Consider the following 16177-nt stretch of genomic DNA (forward strand, 5'->3'; position numbering starts at 1 on the left):
CGTGTCGCTGCCAAAAAATACGAAGAATTTGGAAAATTTCGTTACATAAATCTTCGCCGCTTCTAATTACAGGGATCCAGGCACTTTCCGCTTTTTCTGGGCGGAGACGGCTATGCTTTATGATGATTTTTATGACGGAAAAAAACATCGTGCACCTATGAATTTCGCTATTCTTATATATTTTTTAAGTAATTTTGAAATGGTTTATAAAACACATCTATTTAGCATTGTTCCTCCTCTTAGAATTGCCTAGATTTTTATGCGACTGCCGTCGTCGTTCTTCCAATTAATTAATGAAAATCAAAATTATATGCGTCCTATTTGTACCTATACAGAGATAAGTGATATTTATTATATTCAAAATTGTAAAATTAAGAATTTGTATTAGAAATCTATACAAGAGGCAACCAGAAAAGATGTAACATTAGCCAAAGTCTTAATATATACCATGGACGGATGGCCTGACTTAGTGACGGACAAAGAATTGTCAACCTATTGTAATAAGAAAACTTTTTACAAAAAAAATAAAACCGACTTCATAAAGGATGAAATAAAATATTATCCTTTTTGAAGTCTATGCGTTACCAAGTGATATGTTTGAAGTCGGTGCCAAGCCAAGTAGTAACAATAGCAGTCAAAAATGGGATTTATAGCCATAAAGCTGATTATATTTGACTGGTATTGTTACTACTTGGCTTGGCACCGACTTCAAACATATCAGTTGGTAACGCATAGACTTCAAAAAGGATAATATTTTATTTCATCCTTTTTGAAGGCTGTTTTTAGGGTTCCGTAGCCAAATGGCAAAAACGGAACCCTTATAGATTCGTCATGTCTGTCTGTCTGTCTGTCCGTCTGTCCGTCTGTCTGTCCGTCCGTATGTCACAGCCACTTTTTTCCGAAACTATAAGAACTATACTGTTGAAACTTGGTAAGTAGATGTATTCTGTGAACCGCATTAAGATTCTCATACAAAAATAGAAAAAAAACAATAAATTTTGGGGGTTCCTCATACTTAGAACTGAAACTCAAAAAATTTTTTTTTCATTAAACCCATACGTGTGGACTGTGGGGTATCTATGGATAGGTCTTCAATAATGATATTGAGGTTTCTAATATCATTTGTTTCTAAACTGAATAGTTTGCGCGAGAGACACTTCCAAAGTAGTAAAATGTGTGTCCCCCCCCCCTGTAACTTCTAAAATAAGAGAATGATAAAACTAAAAAAAATATATGATGTACATTACCATGTAAACTTCCACCGAAAATTGGTTTGAACGAGATCTAGTAAGTAGTTTTTTTTTATACGTCATAAATCGCCTAAATACGGAACCCTTCATGGGCGAGTCCGACTCGCACTTGGCCGCTTTTTTTTTTTGTAAAAAGTTTTTATTTTTCCATTTTTAGTTTTAACGCATTGTTAAGAGCGCGACACATGATAGAAAAAAAACGGACTATTCTGTAAAAAGTTATGTGTGGTCATACGTTACAATCGGTGAGTGAAAAATCAATCATCACCTATTTTCCTACCCTTAAGGTTGGATTTTTTTCCAAATTTATATGGGACGAACTTCGGGGTATACCCTTTCCAATAAAAAAATACTTAATTATCAAAATCGAACTACTCTGTAAAAAGTTATGCTTGATCATACATAAAAAAAAATACGCGTCGACTTGAGAACCTCCTCCGTTTTTTCGTCGGTTAAAAACTGAAATAAGTTTTGACAGACTCTATTAAAGTACGAATTAATAAACAGTAGATATGATGCCATCACGTAGTGTGTAGTGTTTTATATAAGTTTTGCTTTGGTTAGAGAAGTTGCGCAACGAGGCGGCTCGGTCTCACTTGAACGCAGAATACGCTGTGTATTCAACTAAAGGGCTCTCATACTGGGAGAAAAATAAACTGAGCAAATACTAGCTGAGCGAGCATTCCGGGAAAATTATTTATAGTGCAATTTTTCAAATATTACTTGTCAGCAGTATACATTCATGAACCTTTGACTGGTTAATGACACGCAAAAATTGTATTACGATACGGTTTTATAGTTTATCCAAGTAGATTAGTTTTACTAACTTGATAAAAATGTTGCACATGTATTATTTGCTTTGGCTTGAAACCAATGACATCTTATTAACCCTTTAACCGCCAGAGTCTGATATATAAGACATTACATATCCAGCTCATTTCGCCACAGTCTGATAAATAAGACAAAGATCTGATTTGGTTTTTACAGCACATTTATAACTCCCGTAACTATGTATACCATATAAATAAAATGATGACTGGTTAAGCCCTAAGCGACCCTATTAAGTACTATACTGATTTAGAATTAGTTATGCTTAAAATATGTTTTATTTATAATAAGTTAAGTGACATAAATATCACTCCTGAAATGCTGTACCTACTAGTATTAGTTGAATACGTACCTACCTGACCTGTAAAACATTGACTTTTATGAATAAATGTCTTGTATCTTGTATCTTGTATGCCAACCTTACTCTGCGTGGTACAATTACTGTCGGTGGCGACACGAGCACGATCGATCAAAAATTGCTGGCGGTTAAAAGGTTAAGGACAGAAATCTTATTAAGGAGAGAAGAGAAGCATTTATATTTAGTAAACTAGTCCTACATTCAATATCCTGTATTATATTATGTTGCTACTCACATATTAGGCAACGACGCCTCATTGCGAAAAGTGATGTGGTCCCTCGTAAGTGCCGAACATTTATCTCGTCACTGTATATGTCCTGTCTGTATTGCGAATTTTGGTCCTTAGTTATAAATGTGTGGTAGGTATAGTCAAGTGTAGAAATATGGACGTAGACAACTTACTCAAAAATAAGTCCCAGAGTTCTTAATTCGCTGACATAAGAGCTATGAGACATATTTTTGAGTATAATTTGTGCACCCATATTTTGACACTTGACTGTACATGCTGTGATTCGAGATGTAAGATGAACTAGCCTGTTGACAATTCAGCTGAAGTGTTTTTCCACTTGACCTAGTAGGTGAGCCAAACTCTAGTAAACCATTATATGAGCGAAAAGAAAGAAGGAAAATTAGCGTGGTTTTTCTTAGCATTCGACTTGTAGGTAAGTATCTGATGGGTCAGGAATACTCGAGCAGGGGTGCAAGTGTTGGCGTGCAAAACGACACACGCCTTTGAACGGGAACCTGCTCTTTTGTGAGCTCAATGTGTAAGGAATTACCGGATACACTGCAAAATTTTTCAATTTGAAACAGATTTCTCAAGCATTCTTTTGTATTGTAACTGTGTTTTCATCTTTGAATGTTGCAGTTCTAAGAGCATTTTATTGTTTGACTTGGCCTATATGCTGTAGAAGTATGTTGAAACAAATTGTATACCATGATTACCATCTACAAATGTACACAGTACCGCAATAAATCATTCTTATTCTTATTCTTATTCTTATGTTATTATGTGAACTAAGACAGTAAATAAAATTGTTACAACCGTTTAATCGTGAGTCAGTCTCAAGGGGAAAAAAATTGTACATTGTACAACGTAGCTCCCCACGGCACACGGCAAAACAGCCATAACGTAACGAAGGCCATTGGAAAATCAATTTGAATTTAGAATCTGTAGCCGCTAGTAATGCATACCTACCTAATGCATACCGCAAATAAATGAATGAGTTTTTGTATGGCTGTATTTTTTTTAAACATTAAAATCAAATCCTGGCACAAACATATCAAATACCAAATCTCAAATCAAATAGGTCTGGCAAATAGGTCGAAATGGATGTGAGTGCAAGCAACGGTAGGAATAACAGGTTAGTAAGTTTTGGCTCTTGGCCCGGCGGCGACAGCGCCGGGGCGGTAATTGCCGCTGTTAGCGACGTGCAACCGTCCCGCTTTGACGTCGGAGCGCGCGCCTTTGTCACGATAAACAACCCTCTTTTGACCTAACCATTAACACCCTAAAAATGACCCGTAAATCACAACGCTAATCCTTAGATCAAGATTCATTGTCACAATGGAGAAATCCTCGCGAAAGCTAAAAATATATACGGCATCGAATACCGAATTCAATATGGCCTTATAAAAGACATTTCTTTAAGGGAAAAATGATATAAACCCAAAGGCGGATAAAGTGTCGCTAACAATCACTATTGTCACATTCAATCAAACCATTCGAACCGAGAGTGCGCCCCGACTAAATAAAACGAGGACGTTGGTACAGTAACAGTCCCCGGGATCCATACAGTAAAAACAGTGGGATCTCATCCAATTTTGCATTCAATCTACGACCACGAAAATTGCTTCCTCCGAGATGACCCGCCACTTCCACTCGCCATAAAGCGATGACCTAATCCAGTTTATTTGATTTGGGTTCCTGACTTCAGCCTTCTTTAACAATTTGTAAGAATAACGAAGGGCGAGCTTATGTATGATGAAGTTACTTCATGTTTTCGCTTACTCGTAGAGGTGCGGCAATAGTTATTTGTACAACAAGAGATCGAAGTTTGATATTTCTTCTAGTGCTTATTTTGACTCCCGTGCATGCGAAAGATTCTATACTAGATTCACGAGCGTAGCGAGTGAATCTAATTTAGAATCTTGAGCGTAGTAAGGGACTCAAAAGCGCACGAGATGTAAATAACTTTGATCTCGTGTAGTTCACAAAACTTTTCACCTCAGCAGTGAGAACATATTAGAGAACCCGAAAAATGTATTCCTTCTTCATCACTTACCTATTCACTCATGTTTTCTTAAGATATACCAACAATTAAGTTTTCACCTAAGCAGCTCGGAACAAGGGTACTTAAAAACAGTGAGCAAAATTGCATTTTGCTCATTTTGTCTCACTCAGTGAGCAAAATGCGATTTTATTCACTGTTTTTAAGTAGCAAAGTACCCTGGTTCGAGCTGCTGAGGTGAAAAACAAATTTCTAAACTATGTTTTTATTCCTTATAAACGGTTGCAATTACAACACCGGCCAAGTGCGAGTTGGACTTGCATTCCAAGGGTTCCGTACATTAAGTCCGACTCACGCTTGACTGCACGATTTAATAGGTTTTCCTGTCATCTATAGGTAAAGAACTTTCTGTTTTTTTTTTTCGGAGTTCGAGGGGGGGGGGGTGCTGGTCGGACAGACAGACAGAAAGACGCACGAGTGATTAGTAGGTATACAATTAGTTATAGCGGCAACAGAAATACATCATCTGTGAAAGTTTCAACTGTCTAGCTATCACGGTTCATGAGATACAGCCTAGCAGTCTGGGGTCCCATTTTTACCCTTCGAGTACGGAACCCTAAATGATAGAACGGGCCACCTACAGGAGTAATATGAACATACACTGACATCAGAATGATTTTTGGATACTTAATATTATTTAGGTATCGTGCGTCTCGCCCACGCCGCCTACATGTCAAGTATATACGAGCGAAATGCACTATAACTGAATGACATCAGTTAGATCTATGTTATTCTGATATCAGTGTACGTGCGTTCGAATTGGCCTGTTAGTGTGTCACTGGGCATGAGCACCAGGGCAGAAATGCAGTAAGTGCAGTTTCTTTACAACTCCGAAAGTTGGAATAAATATAATAATTCCTCCAGAGAATAGCCCGCGGCATGGTGCGACAGAGAGAGATTATCTCTCTCGAGATAATCTTGTGCCAACTTGCCACTTCTGGCTAACGTTTCAGCAAAGTTTAAATGCGCCAGCCATCAGAGTCACGTCATTTCATTTGAAAGGCTTCGTGCAAACGAAACTGAATTACAGTATGCAAACAACAGACAACTTAATTTTTTTTTCGAAGAATGAGGAAGATGAGTAAACTTATTAGTGTATATTTTGAGAGAAAGGGTTATCCGTCGTAATGTTTATTTAGATTTGTGTTGTGTATAGCCAATTTGAATTCACGAGGTTAAATGCCTTCTTTGTGACGAATTTCTAGGCCTCTAAGTAGATACCACGAATTTGATGTTAGTTAATATACATATTTAATTAAACCTATGTTCTATGCTAGTGTCCATGCTGCAATATAATTACTCGTAAATCAATTCGTATAAACAAACTATTATTGACTTCTTACAATATGGTTGACCTCGGTACAGTTAAATGTACGGCGAGGTGCAAAATTGCATGGGCATATTAAAAATGTGATTTGTATTCAGTAAATAAATTATCAATAAATAAATATTATAGGACATTTAATAATTTTAATAGTCCCGTTTTCATTTCCTCCGACAAAATATTTATAATTGTGTACATGTTAGTACAATATTTAAAATAAATACATACTTAATAACATCAGTGACAAGTAACGATTGCCGCCGGTGTATTAATTGCCCTGTGCCCTTTTTATGTGCAAATAAATGATTATGATTATGAATTATAATATTTAAGATAAAATTGTAACTTATTCAGTAAAATTCAAATTAAGTAGGTACGCTTAACGTCATCTGTTTAATGTCATAAGAGGCTTATGCCTGTGTCCAGAAGTAAGGTATGTCTCGTATAACCTGACGAACTTAATCACGTACCTACTCTTGGTGATATAACGAATTTAGTCATCTCAATTTTTTCAGTTTTACTATCAATATAAAAGTAATGAAGTATTTGAAGTTATCAAGATACTACATGTAACTAAAATAGTAAAAATCACATAGAAGAGAAGAGGTTAGCTTAAGTAAGCCCCGACGTTTTTTATTCGATCTGATTCCCGTATCGCACGCGTTGTATATTAGCAAGGCAATAAAAATGTTGACGTTATACTTTACGACTTCTATGCATAAATTATGGCGCTAATACTGGCTTCGGTATTCAAATGGGTAATCCAGCGAAAAGAACGCGTTATAAGAAGTAAAATGTATAGAATTGAAGGCGATAACACGACAAACGAGGGGTTTATGTACAGAAAAACTTTAACCCTATCCTACATATTCAAACGTAGTCCGCATATGTGTAAAACACCCTTCGCACTTACTACAATTAAAGGAAGTTTACAACAAAAGTGTTGACGTTAAACGTTATCGTTAAAGCATAAATCACCTATTTATTCAAGGTATAAAAGAATAAATTTGTAGATTAGCTAACTTATAAGGTTTTTGATACCTAGGTATTCCGTAAATGCAAATCGGGCTGCTAGGAGGAGATTGACGCTACACTCTTACATTACACGTTACTCCCGTCTGGACCCGGCTTAACAAGGGGGCAAAATGGTTTTTGTTTAACCCCTCGTGCTAAAATTGATACTCGAGCAATATTCCAAAACTGAATCACGAGCGTAGGGAGACATTCGAAAAGTGTAATCTTGAGCGTTGTGAGGGTTTCAAGGCACGAGGATGTCACAAACTTTGCTATTGAGTGATATTAGTGATATACAAAAATTTTTACCACACCAACCCGAGCAATATGCTAACTGTAAAACATTATAAATCCAATTCAAATGGCCTTTATTAAAAAATAATAATATAATAATAAATATTCATGGACATTTTTTTACAGAAATTGAATAAGCCCCACGGTAAGCTCAAGAAGGCTTGTGTTGTGGGTACTCAGACAACGATAGATATAATATAAAAATACTTAAATACATAGAAAACAACCATGACTCAGGAACAAATATCTGTGCTCATCACACAAATAAATGCCCTTACTGGGATTCGAACCCAGGACCGCGGCTTTACAGGCAGGGTCACTACCCACTAGGCCAGACCGGTCGTCGTTATTAAATTACTAGCGACCCGACCCGGCTTTGCACGGGTTAACAAATTATACATAAACCTTCCTCTTGATTCACTCTATCTATTTAAAAAAAACGCATCAAAACCCGTTGCGAAGTTTAAGATCTAAGCATACAAACAGGCAGACAGACAGACAGCGGGGAGCGACTTTGTTTTATACCATCTATGTAGTGATGATTTATCATTCAAAATTATCACTTACTTCAAGAGCTGGTTTGGTGAAAAATTAGGTACTATAAAAATTACCAACTCGATTTTCTTTACTGAAATATAAACCGTACACAGAGACAAGAGTTTAGTCGCTTGCAAACCAGTTTAACCACTCCTCAGCTAGCGCTGCGCTGGGTGTCTGCAACGAACTATGATTTCCCTAATTTTAAGCTTCGCTGAACACATAATGCTTAGGCGCTTTATACTACAAGCACTTGGTACCTAACTAATTAAAATATTTCGCCGTTGTGATCATTGTTCGTTTTATTTGCATGAGTGCACTTGGATAATGTAGATTCCTGATTTTTTGTTTACTTATTTTAAATTCGCTGAACTTAAAGAGATGCAGACAGAATTATACCCAGTACAGAAAAGAAATCGAGAAGTCGTTCTCTGCGGGCTCAGCACGGTTCCATTTTTATCGACTATCACTATGCCCGTCACTTTCGCACTTACATACTTGTTAGAACGTGACAGGCATGGTGATAAACGATAAAAATGCGACCGTGCTACTAGGGCAGGAGTTATTAGGATGTCGTATTTATGCAAGTAGCTGAATGAAATTGACATTTGAAACTTCGAAAGTGCGACATAAAACTGATTGGAATCTTGACACAAGTAGTAAGAGTACAAACGTAATACAAATGAAGATCAACAAAAGAGATCTTAGGTAGGTATATCCGGCCTCATTAAAAAAAACCGGCCAAGTGCAAGTCGGACTCGCGCTCGAAGGGTTCCGTAGAATAACGCAAAAAACGGCAAAAAAAAAAACGTTTGTTGTATGGGAGGAGCCCCATTTAATTTATTTATTTATTTTGTTTTTAGTATTTGTTTTATAGCGGCAAAAGAAATACATCATTTGTGAAAATTTTAACTGTCTAGCTATCACGGTTCGTGAGATACAACCTGGTGACAGACGGACGGACGGTAATAGATCGACGGACAGACAGACAGACAGACGGACAGGGGAGTCTTAGTAATAGGGTCCCGTTTTTACTTGGGTACGGAACCGACGAGTGCAAGTGCCAGTTCGTTCAACTCAAGGGTAACTACTTACCTACCCAAATAGTGATCCACATTAGCATTTGATTAATATAATAATAATAATAATTTAGGGTATTAGACGGTCGGTGAAGGAGCGCTTTTTCAGTCGGCTCACAAAAGTCCTTAACAGTCTTTTGTCAGGAGGCAACAAAGTGCGCGCCTTCAACGCCTGGGTAATGCCCCTACTCACATACTCCTTTGGCATACTAAGGTGGACTCAGACCGAGCTGGACGCCCTGGATCGGAGGGTCCGATCACTGCTCACCGCACATGGCATGCTACACCCACGCTCGTCAGTTATGAGATTGTACATCCCACGGAAATGTGGAGGCCGAGGCTTCCTAAACGCCAAGGATCTCCACAACCGCGAGGTGTACAATCTCAGGAATTATTTCCTTAACAACGAGTGTGGGATGCATCGTGATGTGGTGGCAGTAGACAGGAACCTCACGCCGCTCTCCTTGGCAAACGAGAACTGGCGCAAACCTGTGGTACTAAGTACTGCGGATCGCAAGGCGGCATGGGAGAGTAAGGTGCTACACGGGCGGTTCTACAAGGCCCTCACGGGACCTGATGTGGACCTGCTCGCGTCGGTGAACTGGTTACGATTCGGGGACCTCTTTGGAGAAACCGAGGGTTTTGCCTGTGCAATTGCGGACGAAGTAATGATGACGAACAACTATCGGAAATATATCCTGAAGGACGGTACGGTCGACATTTGTCGGGCATGCCGCCGTCCCGGAGAGTCACTCAGGCATATCATTTCCGGTTGTTCTCATCTTGCTAACGGCGAGTACTTGCACAGACATAATCTCGTAGCCAGGATTATTCACCAGCAGCTTGCTCTTCTATACGGCCTTGTGGACCGCGAAGTACCGTACTATAAGTATTCACCTGCGCAAGTTCTCGAGAATGGTCGTGCCACGCTCTATTGGGATCGATCTATCATCACTGACAGGACTATTGTAGCCAATAAGCCTGACATTGTGATAATAGATCGATCGCAGCGCCGGGCCGTGCTCGTTGACATCACCATCCCCCATGATGAGAATCTCGTGAAAGCCGAGAAGGACAAGTCTAGTAAGTACCTAGACTTGGCTCACGAGATAACCGCCATGTGGGATGTTGATTCGACGATCATCGTCCCGATAGTTGTTTCAGCGAACGGTCTAATAGCGAAGAGTCTCGACCAACATCTTGAGAGACTCTCGCTAGGTGGTTGGATCAAGGGTCAGATGCAAAAGGCGGTGATCTTGGACACGGCGCGGATAGTCCGCCGGTTCCTCTCTCTGCAGCCCTGACCACCGGCAGCTTGGGCCTTGCCCCGCTGCTGGCGGCGCCCTAGGTTAGGTTTTTTATAATATGTTTATAAGTTTTTGTATTGTTTTTGTAAATGCTTTTGTATTTTATTTTTATATCCATATTATAAACAACCTAACTTGTGATGAAAAATAAATAGAGTGAATAATAATTTTACACGACAAGTCCAGTAAGTACCTAGACTTGGCTCACGAGATAACCGCCATGTGGGATGTTGATTCGACGATCATTGTCCCGATAGTTGTATCAGCGAACGGTCTAATAGCGAAGAGTCTCGACCAACATCTTGAGAGACTCTCGCTAGGTGGTTTGATCAAGGGTCAGATGCAGAAGGCGGTGATCTTGGACACGGCGCGGATAGTCCGTCGGTTCCTCTCTCTGCAGCCCTGACCACCGGCAGCTTGGGCCTTGCCCCGCTGCTGGCGGCACCCTAGGTTAGGTTTTTTTATAATATGTTTATAAGTATTTTGTATTGTTTTTGTAAGTGTTTTTGTATTTTATTTTTATATCCATATTATAAATTAACCTAACTTAAGATGATAAATAAATAAAGAGAATAATAATAATTTCTTTATTTCGGACAACAAAAGTATCCATAGTGTGTTAGTAATACAAGCAAATATTAAAAGACAATTAGTTAAATTATTCTTATTTTTCAAAAATCTATCTTATACTAAGCAATCATGGTCACCCTTGACTTTTGACATACGCTTACTGATGTGCCTAAGGAAACTTTCCACAATTGCGAAATGTTTCGGAAATTTAACGTAGGAAAAATTCGGAATTTCTTACATTTTTGTATGAGAATTGAAACTTTCCAGCTTTAAATTTAAATTCCCCATATTTCTCCACGACCCCGAAATCACCCTGTATATATTTTGTTTTCTTTTTAGGGTTAATTCTGTACCATGTAAAACAATTTCAAAAATTTTTTTTCTTGGAATGAAGGTGTCTTCAATGTAATTTCATAGAAATTTCAATTATATAATTAAACACGTGCAAAGTCATATTGAGCATTTTTCATACCTAGTAAAAAAATGCACTATTTGCGTTAGCCTTGTTCAATAGCGTAAGGATTTCTCGGGATATTTAGCGATGTGAGAGATGGACGCATGGACGCGTACAGAACCCCTTAAAATTTTACTTTGAGAATTTTACTTGAGTTCCTTTTTACCTTTTTGGTACGGAACTCTAAAAAAAGGTGTAGGAAAACCAAGTGGTGAGAAAGGTATAAAACATAGAATATCGCTTTAAGAGGAGCTTAAGAAGGTAACACCCTTGGAAATGTACATACAAGACAATCAAGACCTTACAGTCTCCGTGGATAACCCATAGCTCGCTTACACGACAAGACCTAGTGATAGCGATGAGGCTCCGCTCTGGACACGTTCCTTCTAATAAATTTAAATTCTTGATGGGGAAAACTGATAACCCTAACTGTACCGATTGTGGAGTTGTAGAGGATGTTTACCACATTTTGATGGAGTGTGTACGAGGGGAGCCTCTTCGGGCAACTTTTAACACTGGATCATGCAATTTTGTGCTGGCTAATCCTGAGTCAGAGCAAGCAAAATTACTTTATAAGACTTATAAATCGTGTATTAACTAATTTTCGAGTTTAATGATAAGTATCTTTACCTAATTCTACTGTGTAACGTACGGAGCGCCATAATCGCTCAGCGACTAAGCTCCTACAATAATGAAAAAAAAAGACAATCAAGATATGCTATGTCGGGTAATGCGTTTGGTAAGAGTGGTAGGAGCTAGGTTGTTGTATTTATATAAGTAAGGCCCACTTGCACCATCCCGCTAACCCGGGTTTAAGCTGTTAAACCGTTAACCCTGTGTCAAATTGTACTGGTAACCATGGTAACTCCAGGTTTAACCGGTTAACCTCGGGTTAGTGGAATGGTGCAAGTGGGCCTAAGTGATTATCTGACGTGAAACGCGATTAGTACCTAAATACTTAATTATAATTTATTTGGCCGTAACCGATGGGAAATTAGCACTTTAGAAGTAAATGGTCCGTACACCCAGCTGCAAAATTCCATAGCCATTTTATGAATGAATTTAATCATAACGTGCCCACGCAATTTTGCTACTCGTTGTACGTAATTATCGGTACCCGTACTCATAATACAGTACCAAAGACCTGTCATTTTAAAAGAAATACCTAATGATGCGACCACGAGTGTACCCTCGAATAAACAAAGCTTGCAACGGGTCATGTGATTAATTTCAGCGAACACTTTCCTGCCACAAATGGCTTGTCAGAAAGTTTATTGCAATAAAAAGCCTGAGTTTGTACCGGGAGAATGACGCGGGGCTTACACTAATGGCCGTTGGAGTTTCACCCATTAAAACCAAGTTTTTCGCCCATAATTTTGGGCATTAAATTAAGTATCTACCGAGTATCATGTTTTATGAATATGTTTGCTACAGGCGCATTTGAATTTACGTTTTATCTCGTTTATTACCAGAACTCCTGTACGTCCTCTTTATACATAAAACATTAGAGCTATAAATCCGTATGTTGAAAAAATACTTTATGGTCAAATAACGCAATTCAAATTCACGACTTTGCCAATCTCGCAACTTGGTGGTGATTTAATTTCATGGATTTAGATTAGCGAATTCGACAGTTTGCCAGAAACACAGATACAAATGACAATGACCTATTATTGTATACATATATGTAGGTTATTAAATTGTACAACGGGACTAGGGTTTGCTCCCGGTACTGAGTTTGTATGGCGAGAACCGGGAATTCCCGGGAATTCCCGGTTCTCGCCATACAAACTCAGTACCGGGAGCAAACCCTAAACGGGACTTAATCGCGTATCTAAGTTTTAAGATTTACCTCCGACGTTTCGAGGACGGCGTTGTCCCCGTGGTCTCGGAGAAGACTGGCTTAAGTTGACATCAGCATCTTCTAACCGCGCGAGTTTTTCGAACTACCCGCACTCCCGTTGTACAATTTAATAATGTGTAAAAATCGTGAAAGTTTAAATCAGTGTCATATATGTAGATATTTTCAAAACAAGTACCTAACTAATTAATTGTGCCTATCTATAGTTGTATAGAGGCTTTTATTAGACTTGTATTACTGAATCGCGATTAGAAAGGGATTGAGATAGCTGTCAATCCATATTGATTTTGACGTAAGTGTATGGAAATCTGTTATTTCTAATCCCTTTCTGATCGCGGCATGATAATAGTCTTATCTACCTGTAATTAAATCTCCGAAGATATACAGGTTGTCCCAATACATATTGCCATACCACAGTGTCACCATAGGTAGGTCAGCCTGAAAATGACCTAGGTAACCTGCTTCACTTGATCCCAGTAAAATTACTAAAAGTTGCACGGTTTTCCAGTCATTGTTAATATGAAGTTTTTTTTTATTTGGTTCACATTTTGCTCGACCTTAGCTTTTTTTATAAGTAAGGCGTCATAAATTAGTAACTAATAATTATTAATCGATAATTCATGAGAAAACATACTGGGCGGATGTTGACTTAAATTAATAGCAAAACATTTACTACACTTTGACCACCTTCCGTGAAAAATAAATGTAGGTAAGTATCTACAAAATAAAATATATGAGAAAATAAAGTCATAAATTTGTAAATACTACCTATGAGTATACGAATATGATATGAACCTACATAAAACAGCAAAATATAGCATAATCGAAAAATAAAAACCTTTTATAATAAAACGCTTTATTGACTTCTTAAAGTGACGACATTATTCGCGCCTCTTGCTTCATCCTTTTTGCGTTTGCCGACATTCATGTTACGCTGAACTAACAAAGTTTTCCTTAAGACAATGCAGGCCGGTTCAATGAGAAAGTATTTTCAGGTCACTTTATAGACGTGGCTAATTTGCATATTATCAGGGTGTGGACAGAAGGTCGCGTGACAGTGAGGTCAAATTACCATAAGAATAGTCCAACGTCGTCAAACTTTTTACCACCAACCAACCAATATCCCGTTGTTATTTTCCTTCTGATTTTTTGTGCTCTGATTCTTAGATTGATAACCATTGACTTCGCTTATGAATACAAGTAAGGAACTGTCAGTGGCAGAACTCAGTTGGAATTCAGAGTAATTTAAACTCGCCAATCCGTTTAACACAAGTAACACAATTAAGTTTCTTAAGAAAGGATATTTCTGGATATTTCTTCTTCCATGCAATAAAATATTGTCCGCTCGAACATGAGATTCACAATATGTCGGTGCTCTACAATTTAGATTTGTATAATTCATAAAATGTCAAATCAATCCTACGACAGCGCAGATGTACCTATAGGGCACTGCGCCCTTTGTCACGGTGTCACCAGCCCGCTAGGTTTATAGTCGCATGATCCGGAGCAGTTTCCTGCCGACTAGAATTTAGGGTCTATAAAATTGATGAACAGTTTCTTAATAGCTTCTTTCTACTAACTATATTTCGGAATTATCTGAAGTAGGTACTACACTGAATGTTGAATGTTAGGGAGTTTTTAAATTGGATATTAAATAATAATTACTGACCTTTTTCAAGCCTCGTCGATAAAATTCGGTCTAGTGATTTGTTGCTTTAATAAAACTAAGGGTTTCATAACTTTGCATATAGGAATGCATCTAAAAATATTTTATCCGAAGAAATAGATATTATTATAACATACATGAACTGAAAGCTATGAATAAAAGGCCATAATTACGGGAATGAAAATGTGACTCTTTATTAGAAAATGTCTCGCTTTTAACCTAGAACTACATAGGATACCTATAGCAAAACCTAAGTTTCAATTTCGGGCGGGTACTGTGCGGCTTTATTAGAGTCTGCGGGGCAACCTAGAGGCGTCGAAGCTGTGCACTAAAACTATTTCTTGAAACCAATAACTGCCGATTTTCCCTGTACGTTACAATGTATGCGAATAGCTCGTTTTTAGTGGTTATATATTACGAATAGCATGGATGGAGTACCTACTTAGTAACAATCTTTGTTTACCTTAGTTTATTCGTCTGATGAAGGTAAAACCGTGTATGTATAGGTAAACTAAGACTAAGGCAATCAAGTCACGCAAACGCTTAAATTTATATCTGCTCATTGTCGCTTATCTTAGATTCACTCGGTGCTTCGATATTAGCTTATAAATTTTAGCGCAGATCAACACAGTCGCTCTATTTACATCGCGTGGTTGTTGGTTGCGAGAGCAGGGAAAACATTTTAGTAGGTACCCACACATAAGCCAACTGAAACTTTTCACTAGATGCCTAAGTATCTAAATATAGTTCCATTGATCAAAACACTATCTATTCTCAGACGAATAAAGAATGTTATTGTGCGGCTTGAAAAATAAACAGTTTTTAGGGTTCCGTAGCCAAATGGCAAAAAACGGAACCCTTATGGATTCCTCATGTCTATTGTCTATCTGTCTGTCTGTCTGTCTGACTGTCTGTCTGTCTGTCTGTCTGTCCGTCTGTCCGTCCGTATGTCACAGCCACTTTTTTTCCGAAACTATAAAAACTATACTGTCGAAACTTGGTAAGTAGATGTATTCTGTGAACCGCATTAACATTTTCACACAAAAATAGATAAAAAAAAACAATAAATTTTGGGGGTTCCCATACTTAGAACTGAAACTCAAAAAATTGTTTTACATCAAACCCATACGTGTGGGGTATCTGGATAGGTCTTCAAAAATTATATTGTGGTTTCTAATATTATCATTTTTTTCTAGACTGAATAGTTTGCGCGAGAGACACTTCCAAAGTGGTAAAATGTCTGTCCCCCCCCCTGTAACTTCTAAAATAAGAGAATGATAAAACTAATTAAAATAATAATATATGATGTACTACCATGCAAACTTCCACCGAAAATTGGTTTGA

General features: G+C 38.0%; 1 long non-coding RNA gene across 1 annotated transcript; it reads left to right on the top strand.

Moving 5' to 3' along the window:
• The first annotated feature begins 776 nt into the window (after positions 1 to 776).
• Positions 777 to 15855, top strand: LOC134658834 (uncharacterized). Its single transcript, XR_010097744.1, has 2 exons — positions 777 to 861; positions 15790 to 15855. It is a non-coding gene; the product is annotated as an uncharacterized LOC134658834 (long non-coding RNA).
• The last annotated feature ends 322 nt before the right edge of the window (positions 15856 to 16177 follow it).

This window comes from Cydia amplana, chromosome 2 (assembly GCF_948474715.1).
Source record: "Cydia amplana chromosome 2, ilCydAmpl1.1, whole genome shotgun sequence".
Taxonomy (NCBI): Eukaryota; Metazoa; Arthropoda; class Insecta; order Lepidoptera; family Tortricidae; genus Cydia; species Cydia amplana.